The sequence below is a fragment of the Cuculus canorus genome, chromosome 1, assembly GCF_017976375.1.
Source record: "Cuculus canorus isolate bCucCan1 chromosome 1, bCucCan1.pri, whole genome shotgun sequence".
NCBI classification, from domain to species: Eukaryota; Metazoa; Chordata; class Aves; order Cuculiformes; family Cuculidae; genus Cuculus; species Cuculus canorus.
The window spans coordinates 51982250-51994480 of record NC_071401.1 but is presented as its reverse complement, the minus strand read 5'-3'; the positions used below and the strand labels follow the sequence as shown (position 1 = coordinate 51994480).

At 45.1% G+C, this 12231-nt stretch overlaps 1 protein-coding gene across 8 annotated transcripts in view; it reads left to right on the top strand.

Moving 5' to 3' along the window:
* Positions 1-370: 370 nt before the first annotated feature.
* MBNL2 (muscleblind like splicing regulator 2) overlaps positions 371-12231 on the top strand; it is a 114698-nt gene continuing 102837 nt past the window's right edge. For 5 of the 8 annotated variants that reach the window (XM_054056972.1, XM_054056965.1, XM_054056975.1 and 2 more), the window contains exon 1: positions 390-549. The gene's annotated coding sequence lies outside the window, so the exon portion shown is untranslated. Of the gene's footprint in view, positions 550-12231 lie in introns of all 8 variants that reach the window. The other 3 variants (XM_054056967.1, XM_054056974.1, XM_054056976.1) reach the window with 3 other exon arrangements.

The following is a 12231-nucleotide window of genomic DNA, read 5'->3' as shown; positions in this document are numbered from 1 at the left end:
GCAGGAAAGCTGGAGAGGGGCTATTCATAAAGGCTTGTGGAGATAGGACCAGGGGGAATGGGTATAAACTGGAGAGGGGCAGATTTAAACTAGACATTAGGAAGAATTTCTTCACCATGAGGGTAGTGAGACACTGGAACAAGTTGCCCAGGGAAGCTGTGGCAGCCCCATCCCTGGAGGTGTTCAAGGCCAGGTTGGATGGGGCCTTGGGCAGCCTGGTCTAGTAGGATGTCCCTGCCTATGGCAGCGGGGTTGGAACTAGTACGATCTTTCATCTCCCTTCCAACGCACACCCCACGCCAACCCCGCTCCCAGCGCCGATGGGCGGTGCCGGGTGGGCGGAGCAGGAGAAGACCCGGGGCGGTGCTCTGCGGGGCTCAGCCCCGGCAGGGAGGGGTCGCCCCGCCCCTACGGGACCCGCAGCCGCCGCCGCCGTCGCCGCGATCGCGGCGGGAGAGGTGAGAAAGCAGCTGCGCGGAGCCGCCCCTGCCCGTGGGGGGAGCAGCCGGCGTCCCGCGCGTTCCCCCGCCGTCCCGCTCCCGCTCCCAGGTAAGGCGGCTGCCCCCGCCGGGCGCGGCGAGGGGGGGACACACGACAGCGGGTCCCGCGGCGGCTCCGTGTCGCCTTTCCCGAACCGCGGAGCCGGGCGGGAACGCTGCGGGGGGAGGCCTGTTTCCTCGCCGCCCCGGGGAGGAGCCGCGGCGGTGCCGGCGGAGCCTGGAGGCGGCGGCGGCGGCTCCCGCAGCGCCGCCCTGCGCGGAGAGTTCTCGGGGCAGCCGCTGCCCGTCCCGTCCCCCCGAGCCCCCCCTCGGCCTCTTCTGCTCCCGAGACTGCTGCCCCGAGCCCCTTCCCTCCCTCCTCTGCTCCCGAGGCTGCTGCCCCGAGCCCCTTCGCTCCCCCATCCTTCTCGTCCCGATGCTCCTGCCCCGAGCCCGGCGCTTGTTCGGGTTCCCTTCCTTCCCTCCCCCCACTTCTCTTCTTCCCCTCGATCCCCCTCCTTCCTTTCTCCTCCCACTGCTGCTGTCCTTAGCCTGGCACTGTTTCGGGTGTCCCGTCCCCTCGTCTCCCCGTTTTCTCCTCCCGATGCTGCTGCCCTGAGCCCAGCACTTGTTCGGGTGCCTTCCTCCCTCCTCCTTTCTTTCTTCTGCTTCCCACCAATGCCCTGAACTCGGCTCTTGTTCGGGGTTCGGGTTTCCCTGCTCTCCTCCTGATGCGGCTGCCCGAGCCTGGCACTTGTTTGGATCACCCCCTTACCTCCCTTCCCTCCTTCTTCTCTCGATGCTGCTACCCCGAGCCTGGTACTTCTTCACCCTCCTCGTCCCTCTTTCTTGCCCCCCTCCCCTCTTTCTTACTTCCCCCCTCCCCTCCTTCTTTCTTACTTCCCCCCTCCCCTCCTTCTTTCTTACTTCCCCCCTCCCCTCCTTCTTTCTTCCTTCCCCCCTCCTCTCCTTCTTTCTTCCTTCCCCCCTCCCCTCCTTCTTTCTTCCTTCCCCCCTCCCCTCCTTCTTTCTTCCTTTCCCCCTCCCCTCCTTCTTTCTTCCTTCCCCCTCCCCTCCTTCTTTCTTCCTTCCCCCTCCCCTCCTTCTTTCTTCCTTCCCCCTCCCCTCCTTCTTTCTTCCTTCCCCCTCCCCTCCTTCTTTCTTCCTTCCCCATCGCCTCCTTCTTTCTTCCTTCCCCATCCCCTCCTTCTTTCTTCCTTCCCCATCCCCTCCTTCTTTCTTCCTTCCCCATCCCCTCCTTCTTTCTTCCTTCCCCATCCCCTCCTTCTTTCTTCCTTCCCCATCCCCTCCTTCTTTCTTCCCCCCATCCCCTCCTTCTTTCTTCCCCCCCCATCCCCTCCTTCTTTCTTCCCCCCCCATCCCCTCCTTCTTCTTCCCTCCCCCCTTCTTCTCCCCCGATGCTGCCCCGAGCCTGGCACTTGTTCGGGTTCCCCCCCTCGCCCCGCTTGTTTCCCCATGGCTTTTCGGGGGAAGCCGGCGTGGGACGGGGCAGGAGGAGGCGCTGGTGCCGCTGCCCCTTTGCCTCTGGTTCAGCGGTGATTTATGGTTTTGTTAACTCAGCGTTTGGCATGGCGCGCTCGCGGGGAGCAGCCGCGAGCCGGAGTCCTAAGTTTCTGTGACTTCTGGAAGGGAGAAGGAAAAAGGGCTCCCTGGGGCTCCCCAGCGGGTTCCTCCCAATCCCTCCCTCTCCACACCCCCGCCGTGTTCTCCCCACTTCAGCGCTGCTGCCGGGGGCTCCTGTGGCATGCGGGGTTTGCCACAAGTAGAGGTCAGCATGGGAAACCAGTAGGTCCAGGGAGGTGATCCTTGCCCTCTCCTCTGCTCTGTTGAGACCTCGCTTGGAGTCCTGTGTTCAGTTCTGGAGTCCTCAGTGCAGGAGAGACATGGATCTGTTAGAGCGAGTCCAGAGGGGGCCACGAAGATGATCAGAGGACCGGAGAAACCTCCCTTAGGAAGAAAAGTTGATACAGTTGGGCTTCTTCAGCCTAGAGAAGGCTCTGGGGAGACCTTATAGCAGCCTTCCAGTACTGAAAGGGGTCTACAGGAAAGTCTTTTTATCAGGGATGTCTTTTTACCAGGGATAGGGTGAGAGGTAGTGGTTTTTAGCCAAAAGACGGGAGGTTTAGATTAGACATTAGGAATAATTTTCAGGTTCTTAGATTTAGATGAGATATTAGGAAGAATTTTTTCCTGTGAGAGTGGTGAAGCATTGGAACAGGTTGCCTGGAGAAGTGGTGGATGCCCCATCCCTGGAGGTGTTCAAGGCCAGGCTGGATGTTGCTTTGAGCAACCTGATCTAGAGGAAGGCGTTGCTGCACGTGGCAGGGGGGTTAGAACTGGATGATCTTTAAGGTCCCTAGGTTTGTGCAAAAACCCTGTGTATTTTTTTCCTTGTATGTATATGTGTGGATATTTATATGTACTTGGAAAATAGAAAAGTATGTTCTGAGCTACAAGAACATTGCCTATAGGCTTCTGTTTCCAAGTGTTTTGTTTTCTGTTTCTTTTAGGCATATTTGCATTTCTACTGGGAGGAGAATGGGCAGCAGTAACATTGCTGAATATGTATTTGAACAGTAGCATGGAACAACTTGTGTGCCTTTAATTCGGCAGCAGAGGATATCCATGTGGGATTAATGTACTTCAGTGATCATGTCATGCTGACGTATCTTGTTCAGACTTGCAGATTTTTAAAGCAGTGTGCACTTCTAGGTAGTAGCGGAAGTGTAATTAATTTTAAGTATGTGACTTGGCCTAGTGCTTTATGATTTTAATGTGGTATTCATACCTTGATAAATAGGCATATACTTAGTCATCTGTCCTCCCTCTTCCCTTTGTGTGTGCATAATACTACACCGCACAAATGGAAATGGTACCTGTAGTAAGCTTTAGGACCAAGTATTTATTTAAACCCTTCTGGGAAGTGCTCTAAAGTTACTGTCAAAGACTAGTTGGAAGTTTCTTTAGTATAGCTTTTGAATGTAGTTTTTAAAAAGAAAGTTGTTTCAGCATCAATGATGCCAATTTGTAACCTGTATTTGGAATTAATGCTATTTGCATACATATCCAGTACAGCTGATACTGCTGCTGAGAGGCATGTAATTCTTCCTGCTGTGGACAAGGCCCTTTTGTATAGTGTCAACTTTGTATGCTTTTAGAGGGTGTATGAACTCTGGGTAGAGCCCTGTGGTTTCTCTCCCCTGTGGTGAGGTTGTTGGGGGGTGCAGATGATATTGCTCCTTGGAGATACTAGCAACAAAACTTCTGACACAGGCTGGAGCTCTGAGTTGGGGCATGTCAGTCTTTGGTACTTGACGTAGTTACTGGTGTGTGCTATGGCTTGTGCCTACCTGTGAGTGGAGTTTGGAATAGCAGCAGATTACAGTAGTGATTTGCACTAGTGGAAGGATCTGCCTGTCTGTCCAAGATAACTTGCAGGACAGTGGCTATACGGTAATGTTTTCCTTCAGCCAAAGAGATGGGCTGTTTTGTGGTGGTATCCCTGCTGTCACCACAGGAGTGGTACTTTGGTATCATGCAGGTAGGTGAGTGGATGACAAGTGCCACCTCAGCATACTTATCCCTTTGAAACCAATCTCTGTAATCATTTATGACCCTTTCTCGGCAGAAATGGCCTGGTTTTTTAGTCATGAGCAGACCTGCCAAAATCTCAAATCTTTGGCATTAGTATGCCTGTGATTGTGAGTCTGAAATCTTCATTTGAGCATCACTTTCTTAAATTTGGCTTTTCCAAAACAGCAGTTGTCATAAGAAGATTAAAAATAAAATCTACTTTCTGCTCACACTTGGTTGGTAAAATTTTCATCTCTTCTATTACAGCTCTTCTGTAGTTTCTCTGCTGGTTGTAGAGTCTCTGGAATTGTAGTGTGCAGTACTAAATAGACTATTTTTTCTACTAACCTAGGGATTCTGAAACTGTGGTATACTTACCTTAGCAAAAGTGGTATGTAAATCTTGCCACCAGTGGCATGTGGCTTCCACTTTGGGACTTTCTCAGTTAGTCTTCCTTTTTATTGGGTTAATAACTCGGCTGCAAGACACTGTAAAAAGTTCTGTTAAAAATTTATGTCAGGAAGAAGAAAAAGCTTATTAAATCGGTATTCCCATTGCTGCCTGATGGTGTTAGATGTTTTTGCATCCTCTGGGTAGCTCTTGGAAACTCAGCAACACTGCATGAGTATTTTACTCCTTGCACTGCTGAGTAAAATTATACAGCCTAATTTATTTAGGTTTGGCATGTTCTCACTGAAGCACACGCCACTCTAGGTGAATGAACAATCTGCTTATTTATATTGCCTTTCCCCCCCCACTTTTAATAGGCCCTCGGAGGTCTTATTGTGGTCCTACTGGAAGGTTTCAGAATTTGGTCCAACCTGCCAGTAAAAACAGAAATAAAGAAATATGAACCATGTTAAATCTGTTAATGAAGAAAGTATTTTCAAACTGTTGATTATCAGGGTAGAAATCTCACTTCAAATGGCTCCAGCCAGTCCTACAATCACATTTACTGCTCTTCTATAAATTTTTTTCTGGCAGTTTATTGTTGACTGTCTGGGGCTAAAGTACTCAGGGTAGATGTGAATGCCCTACCTTCATCTTTGCAGAATTACAAAGTAACCTAATTGGCTTCCAGATCTCACTGTACTTTCTTCATGTCCCTCTGTCATAATTCAGACTCTTTCTGTCTACTTATTGTCTTTCCAGATGTCTTTTACAGTCAAATGTTTGCTGGATCACTTTCCCACAGATGAACTGCTATTCATTTTCTTAGAGGTATCCAAGATATAAAATACCTGATGGAATTTCCTTCTCCCCACTTCCCCCCCCCCCCTTACCTTTCTTCAGTATTCTCCCACATTCATTTGCAACTTTACATAAGTAGAGCTTGTTAGAAGGTGTTCATTAGAATGTCATTGGAGTGAAAGTCAGGAAAAGCGTTGATCAAAAATACTTTTCAGTTTTGAGTCATTCATTTCTGGTGACTAAACCTTTAAAACAAAAAACAGTCTCCTTTTCTGCTACTGGTGATATTTCCTCTGCGCTTTTTGTAGTTGGATTATTTCTGATAACTGGGTTTGACACCATAGATTCGCTTACGGCTTCAGAGAAACGCAATACTGAAATGATCTACTAAATTTGGAATAAAAATGTACTCGGTATGGCTCAGTAAACTACAGGTATGAAGGAAAAGTTGACTTCTTCAAAGAGCTTCAAGTATTGACTAACTCAACAGTTTGTCCTGACTTGCTCCACACTGACATTTTTGGCTCTCGTGTGTCTGATGATGATTGTCAGGGACTGTTCCTCTGCAGAACCCAAGCTAGAGCTTTTGCTGCCCCAGGCTGAGGCCAAAGAGAGCAGGCAGGTGTTTGAGCACTGTGAGCATGCAGCATGGAAGATGAAGAATGATGGTATGCAGATGTATTACCAAGGAAAGACATAGCATGTTCTGGAGTAATCAAATTTTCTAAACTGTATGAGCTGTCTGCAGTGTACTGGAGACGCAGGTCACTTTTTGCCTTCATAGAGCTGAGACAGCAGCGCTGCCATTGAGTAATGTTTCAGTACGAAAGTATAATGTCAGTTCAAAGTCCAGAAATACTTCTGACCTATGACCAGTTGGGATCATGTATCTTAAAGCAACAAAACCATGGCATGTCTGAGGCTGCAAACTCTTCATGGTTTTTCTCTGCTCACCATTGAATTCCAGGTTTAGATTTAACTTCAGCTACTCCTTCTTGTTTAGATGGCGCTTCAGCTGTTTGTGCTGAAGGATAAATAGATATGTTGTATCTCCTCGTTGAGAGAATTTGAGACTTTCACCTGGTGGTTTGACACTGACGATAGAAAGCAGTGTAGAAGGAGTTGAGCTTCGTAGGTCTTTAGAGGGGAAGGATTGAGTGACAGGGGAGCACCTTCCCACTGTGACTTAGATTGTAGTGCTGCTTGTTTCCCCACTGCTCCTAGTTTATCCAGGAAGCCCTCAGACTGTTAACCATATTTTTGTGGGCCCTTATGAAGTGTCCCTGCCGCCCCCAGTGAGAGACAAATATTTCATGGCCGATGGTATGAAAAAGGAGTCTGGAAGGAGAGAAAAAAAACCAACCCCACACCTGTTTTACTATACAGGGGTGTCTAAATGTACTCAGCTTAAGTTTGTGTAAGGCTGCTGGTGGTGCATTCTTCTTCTTAAGTGAGAAGGCTTTCTGAGCGCACAAGGTTTTCACAAAGCAGAACATTTCCATGCAGTGCAGTATGTCTGTATGGACGTTATAAGCTCTGAGCATTGAAGGTCTTGGCAAAGGTTTTGATGCATTAATTATTTTGGCTTTCATTTACCATTCTCAAATATGGAATTAGTATTGTGTGTGTGTGTACGGAGAAATGTGAAAATATCAAGGTGATTTTGAAGTGTATTACTGGAGCAGTGGTTGTTAGGAGCTGACTGTATTTTTGGTCATTGCTGATGGTACCAGTTAGTGGTTCCCTGAGCCTCAGCCTCCTGTCTGTGAGCTGGAAAAGATTGTTGAAATTCCTCAAATTTATTATACTAAGATATTTTACTGTCATCCCCTAAAAGGTATTAGTGCTAACCTTTCTAAATCCATTTGTTAATTGTTGTCTTTAAGTGAATAAATGTTAGCTTTAGCTTTTCAAATGAATGAAATCTAATAAAGATGCCTTACTAGAGGTACCTTAGATTTCATGTTTGCAGAATAGGTGAACAGGATTCTTCCTGCCATCTGCTTACGCCAGAATCTTTGACTCAGTATGGATGGGAGGGGGAAGTGTGGGCAGGGAAAGACATGGGATTTAGATCTCATCTAGACAGCTTTGGGTGATGCAATGCATATCAGGTATTTCACTCTTGGGATTGTCTGTTGCCTGTTGGCAGTTAGAGGTAGGCCTTATGTTACTCAATTCATTCACCTAATTTCATAACACTTTATGCTTTCTGCTTCCTGTTTGTGGTGGAGCGTATTTCTCCTGCTACTTGCAGCTTTTAGAGGGTATTTAATTTCTCTGTTTCTTTTCCTAATTCACTGAACAGCCCATTCCCATTTATACGATGGCAGATGAAGTGGGCTGTGCCATTTGGATTGCTAGATGCTGCAGGAGAGGCATGGACACCCTGTGCTTCTTTGTGGAGGTGCAAGCTGTTGAATCCTGGGAATGGTTAGAGCTGGTTGTGCATCCTGTGGGGGCAGTGGTGAGTGTGGACAGGAAGGGTGAAAGCATAATAGTAAGATTAGGGTGCATTCCACGAGAAGGTGGTGTTGATGGAGGCTTCAGTTAGTAATTTTCTTGAAATAACTTGTCATTGCTGTTGTGAATTAGAGGAAGGGGTAAGAAAAATCAATACACTTTCTGAGCTGCAAAGAGGCCTTGTGACTAATATTGTGGCAATAACCTGAGGGCAGAGCCGGGTGGAGCCCAGTACTCCTCCCTCATGAAGCAGCACAGCAGTTTGGTCATCTGAATTGTGGCAATGGCCCTAGGGTTGGCAGGAGGATTATTATAGCATTGTTCTTGCTTTCTAGAAAGCTTACTTCATTCTTATTTACACATTTCAAAGGTGATTGAAGCACTTTTTCTTATGTGGTACCAACAGTGCCAAACCTGCTAGAGCTGGTCCCTGCTGCTGCCGAGTCCCTCGTGGAGTCTGCTGCTGGAAACAAACCAGAAAGGGGAAGAATGTCTGTTTGTGTAGAACTCTACAGAAGGCTTTTAGGATTGAGATGATGAGTTTTCTAAACGAGAGGAATGATTGAAGCTGTTGTAGTTTCACTTTGCTTACTTCAGCAGGATTTTGTCAGCGGGTTCATAGTCATTTGTTGCTTTCTGCATAATAGACTGAATAAAAGAAGCAGGAAGAATGGGGTATTATTAAAGACTGTGAGTTTTTTTGGAGCTGCCAATACACTTGGAAGTTACATTGTCTTAAAAATAAATAGTTTGAGATGGCCTTAATTGAAAGCATCTGTGTCAAATTTTGGACTTTGAAGGATCTTCTCTTCTAGAAAGGAAGCACTGGTAACTTCATTTTTGTTGTTAGGTGGATTGGTCATAGATATGTTTGTAAAATGGAAGTGCATTCAGTACGCAAAATATCCAAGAGAACTGAAATAGTAAGGTCTAAAATTCTGTGAAAGATCCAGACCTTTTAAGTTATCCCTTCTGTCATCAGTTCAAAGAAAAACCAAAAGAAACAAATGCAAAACATCTGAGTGATATTCCTTTGTATATGTTTCCAATAGTAAAGGGAAGAGATAAAACTAGAAATGTCTAGTTCATCCATGGGGAACTGAGCACATAGTCACTACTTTTGTAAAAGCAGTGCTTCTAGCTCTGACAAAGTCATGTTGTCGTGTGTAGACCCAGTGAAGAGCTACTGTTATGAATACAGTTCTAGGTTGAGAGATCTGGGCTTCTTCAGCTGGATGAAAAGGAGGCTAAGGGACAACTCAGTAGCTGTTCACAGCTACTAGAGGATAGCTATGAAGATAAATGGGGCCAAACTCTGCTTAGTAGTGCCAGACAGTGGGGGGACAATGACAATAAATTGTTGCTTTGAAGATTGAGGTTGGACTTCGGGAAAAATCCTGTTAGTAGAAGGGTAGTGCAGCACTGCAGTGGATCATCCAGAGAAGCTTTTCAAGACTCATCAAGGCAGAGCTATAACTGGTCTGATCTGCTGGTGGTGATAGTCTTGTTTTCAGTCAGAGGCTGGAGTGGGTAATCTCCTGAGGTTTTTTTTGGTCTTTTCTTTTTTGTTTGTTTGTTTGTTGGTTTTTTTTTTTTAAAAAGTTTATAGGCCACTGGCTCATATCCCTCTAAAATGAACTTCGAACAGAGCTGACCAGCTGCTGTGGGATGCTTTGTGGTAAACTCAGTTTTGTGTCCTCAATACAGCTTTTGTAGTTCATACAATAATGATTCAGTGACCAATACTGAGATCAGGTTTGTTGGCCTAAGTATTTATAACCAGAGGACCTGCAGGTTGTTTTTGTCAACAGGTTTCTTTTGGTCTCACCTGGCTCAGAGGGAAGGGGCATAACTCTCTGGTTAATACCGCCCAAACAGGCAAACCCTTCCTTGGGGACCTGCCAAAGATGGCTTTGAGGGATGAGATGGCATTACAGTTGCCAAGAGGGCAGGTGGACTGCAGTGAAATGGCCTTATGATCTCAAGTTTATGAATTGTGTAACCCACAGCAAAGGATCTGCATAATCTTCATCTTGTACTTTTCCTCTGCGGTCCCATTTGCCTAGTACAAGCTTTAAGTAAGCAAAAAGTAGCAGTCAGGATGCCTTCCGATCTTCTTTTTTTTGCTCTACTAATATATATTAGTGCTCATAGTTCATCTTCATTAGAGTTATATTATATGGAGGGAATAGCCAAATGAATGGTTTTATCGATTTTATAACACTTTTTTTTTTTCGAGAGAAAGAGAGGAAGGGAGAGGAGAGTCAGAGGAAAATACAGAAGATGTGAAGTATGCCATGTTAGAAAGCTGTATGCTATCCCGTTACAGACTTTTTCTCTACAAATAAACTCTCTGTTCTATCTTTGGACCTCTGGTGAATGAAGACCTGTGTGCATTTTATTTTTGAGACATTCTTTCTATAATTTACTTAATCTTTGAGGTGATGGGATTAAATCTTGATGTGCACTGCTTGAAACATGCTGTTTGTTGTAAGAGATCAGGCTTTTGGATGCCATTTTTTCCCACACTTGGTGCTTCTGCTAGAGCACCATGTTTCTTGCCCTACATTACTCTTACTTGTTTGCTTATTTTTCTGGAGTGAAACCCATCCTTGTTTCTTTCTGCATATACAGCTACTTATTTTTTTGGTTTTGTTACATGACATTAGGAAAAATAAAGGTTAATGATCCTGTTTATAGTGTTATGTGGCAGAGTGATGGAATAAAGATCCACATGTAATGTTTAAAAACATTATAAAGATAAAAGTATTTTTGACACTTCACGGTCATCAGAGAGCAAACTGAAACAAAACAACTTTTTTTGAGGTGAAGATGGAAATTTGATGCAAAACTCATGCCTATTTGAATGCATGTAAGGCTGATGTTTAAAGAAAAGCCTGCCTATGCGAACGCAATCTCATAGACTTCACAAAACAGAGCTGCCGGCTAACCAGCGGACTAGTTGCTTGCCAGCAGTTCACTTGGCATAGCTTTGTCCTACCTGTCATCTGTCCTTCACTGAAAGAAATAAAACCCTGTAGTTACATACTCCAGGCCTTCCCTACTTGCCAAAGTAATGCTTTGTTAATTATATGGAGTCCTCTGCTCTTACATGTGCAGGTTCTTAATTGCTGTAAAAGGGCGAGAGATTGAATCCTACTCTTACTGATTTTAAAAAACAAAAATTATCCAATTGGCTTTCCTTTTCTGTGAAGTCTCCTGGAGCCTATTTTCTCTGCTTACAGTGGAGAGTGCTGATTTTGCTGCATACCCGTGAGCATCTACCCTGAAGACTCAGGCTGTTAAGTAGCAGCTTGTAGGAAAGCAGCAACTAGTGTTACCTGTTAAATAGCAATGGGATGTTTTACACCTGTATTGCAGTGGTGTGCAAAACCAACCGGATAATTTTAATGGACTTGAAAGACTGAGTTGGATTATTTTTTTGTTAATTGAAGGTAGGAAAGCTCAAACGGTAGCTTAGTTTCGGTGGCATCTTTTTCCTGTTGGCTTTATAACAAAGCAATGAAATAAAGCTTTTTGATTTAAGGCATAATTAGAGAGTCCTCATTACATCACAGGTCAGAAGATTCATTATTTGCAACCATTGCTTGAATTACATGCAGGACTTGGGATACATTAGAGACTGATAACTGAAGCTTCGTAGGAGATTAAAAAATATTTGGTTTACCTGCGGAAAGCATAGTTGGAATACTTTTCTCATGCAGTTATGTCAAATATTGTTGTGGTAGTTTAGGAACTTTTTAAGGGACAAATATGCTCCCCGAAACACAAGAATTTTCCTATGCCCACGTGGCTTTGTGGCTGAGGTTAGTAGGTTCTCTGACAAGGTGATTTATCAGATGGTTTCCTCCTGTTGTGCTTTGAATAGGAGCTACTCCAAGTCTGAGGCCAGAACAATAGCTATGGAGGAAATTAGTCATGGAGGGATCTGAGGAGGAAGGAGCATGTTTTTATCAGCGATGGAAGAACTTCCCAATACACAGGGATCTCACTGGAGATAATTTAGGCATTAGTGAGTGCTGGTGGTTTGTAACTTTGCAGTGGATATTAAAGACTTTTCTTCTTAATTTGACACATTTTGGAAGTATTCTTCATAACCGCATGGATTCAAAATACGTTTTTATGGAGGTTTAAGCAATTGGTCTTTATTTCAGCTGGAATGAGGGACTTGGGAGACTTCCATCAGAAAATTCCCTGGTTGTGGTGGGTGCTGTACAAAATAGGGGACATGAAGTTGGGTAGCAAAGAGAAGGATTTATCTGGAATTCATTATATATGTTTCTGGCTTAAAATAGTGCTTGTGCTTTTTACCCCATGATTCCTCATGATTCATAAAACATCTATTCTGAGTTGGACTCAGCAGCTGAAGAGAAAGAGTTTGTTTTCCATGTAACCTCCTTACATTCTACTAAAAGAGTTGGGAAGATCTATACTGATACGTATCAACGAAGTAATTTACATTTTTGGATGGGTACAGGTACCC